The sequence below is a fragment of the Oryctolagus cuniculus genome, chromosome 6 (assembly GCF_964237555.1).
Source record: "Oryctolagus cuniculus chromosome 6, mOryCun1.1, whole genome shotgun sequence".
In the NCBI taxonomy this organism is placed as follows: Eukaryota; Metazoa; Chordata; class Mammalia; order Lagomorpha; family Leporidae; genus Oryctolagus; species Oryctolagus cuniculus.
Window position 1 is genome coordinate 136,804,181 of NC_091437.1, and position 1,750 is coordinate 136,805,930.

General features: G+C 33.6%; 1 pseudogene; it reads right to left on the reverse strand.

The window, feature by feature from the left end:
- Positions 1-396: 396 nt before the first annotated feature.
- On the reverse strand, positions 397-572 carry LOC108176563 (DNA-directed RNA polymerases I, II, and III subunit RPABC4 pseudogene; annotated as a pseudogene).
- Positions 573-1,750: the final 1,178 nt, after the last annotated feature.

Consider the following 1,750-nt stretch of genomic DNA (forward strand, 5'->3'; position numbering starts at 1 on the left):
GAAAGTCTTGCAAGAGTTTGGCAGTCAAATTTTATTCAAACTCTTGCGACTTGCCTTTTTTTTATTTCCAAGGAATTTATTTATTTAGACTTTCAGAGGGCTCTAAAAATCTGCATTTTTCACAAGGACCCCAGATGATTCTAGGTTTTGATTGCAAATATACTTTAAGAAAGTAATTTTTACCTTCATTTTTGTCACATTACATAAACAATAAAATTAAATTATAAGTCACGTAATTGAACAACTTCTTTATATTAAAAGATACCTAAATACAATATGGTTTTAAAAATGAAATCATATGTAGTTCAAAAAGATACTAAACCAAAAGCATACAACAATGAGAAACATTAACAGCAAATGCAAGTACAAATGAAGACATTCCTGTGAATGCACATCTCAATGTGCATCAAAACCCACCAATCTTTTTGGCCTTTTCTTATACATTATTCTGTATCCACATTCTCTGCGTCTGATTCGATCCCTGGATTTTATTTCATTTTCGGTGTGACATTCTCCACAAATATATATCATTGGCTGCTGCTTTGGAGTTGAATGTCTTTCTGGGTGTCCATTGAAGTCCCTGTATAGCACAGAGAAACCCCTCATCTGCTCCAAATACGCTGTAACTTGTCTTATTCTGGATTCGGTTCTCACCCATATGTAGACTTTCAATTCCAGTAACAGTGAAAATGTTATTAGTTTCCTGGAATCTACAGGTAATCTTCAGCTGTCGTCTTTTCTTCAAAAATTCTGTCATCCAATCATCACTCTTTTCAATTCTACTTCTGTCTTACGCTATCATAAATTGAATATCCATCATAGCTCATTCTTCATTTTCTTAAAATGATTTGTATTGTGTTAAAATATATGTGTCATAAAATGTACCATTTTGTGGAAGACTTTAGCCTGGTGATTAAAGACCTGTATACCATATCAGAGCACTTGGGCCTGATACTGGACTCCAGCCTCCTGATAAGATGGAAGTATCTTGGGAGGCAGCAATAATTGCTCAAGTGAGTGGGTTCCTGCTACCCACATAGAACACCTGGCTTGCATTCCCGGCTTTCTGTTTCAGTCTGACACAACAATGACACATTTGGGAAATAAGCCAGCAGATAGGAGTTTTCTCTGTCTTTCTCCTTCATAAATAAATAAGTGAATAATTTAAAACATTTACCATTTTAACCTTTTTAAGTATACAATTCATGATTTGCAGGCATTGATTGACATTGTTGTGCAACCATGCCACTAGTTTTTTCATTCCGCAACTGAAACTATAACCACTGAACAGTAACTCCCCATCCTCCTTCTCCCATATCCTGGTAATGACTATTTTGCTTTCCATCTCTATGTCTATGAAAACAACTAAAAGATAATTATCTTTTTTGTATCTAGGTTATTTCATTTATCATAATGTTGTCAAGGTCATTAGATGTTTTAAGCTATATCACAATTTTGCTTATTTTTAAGGATGAATAATATTCTGTTGTGTGTCCATTTGACATTTTGTTTATCCATTTTTCTGTTGATTGACACTTGATTTTTTTCCCTCACATTCTGGGTATTGTATATAATGATTCCTTGACTATTGGTACACAAAGAGCTTTACAATTACATGCATTCAATTATTTGTGGAATATACATAAAATTGGAAAAGCTAGATCAAATGATAACTGTGTTTAACATTTTGAAGAAATGCTTCACAGATTTCCAAAACAGCTGCACCATTTTATACAACAGTAAACAATGC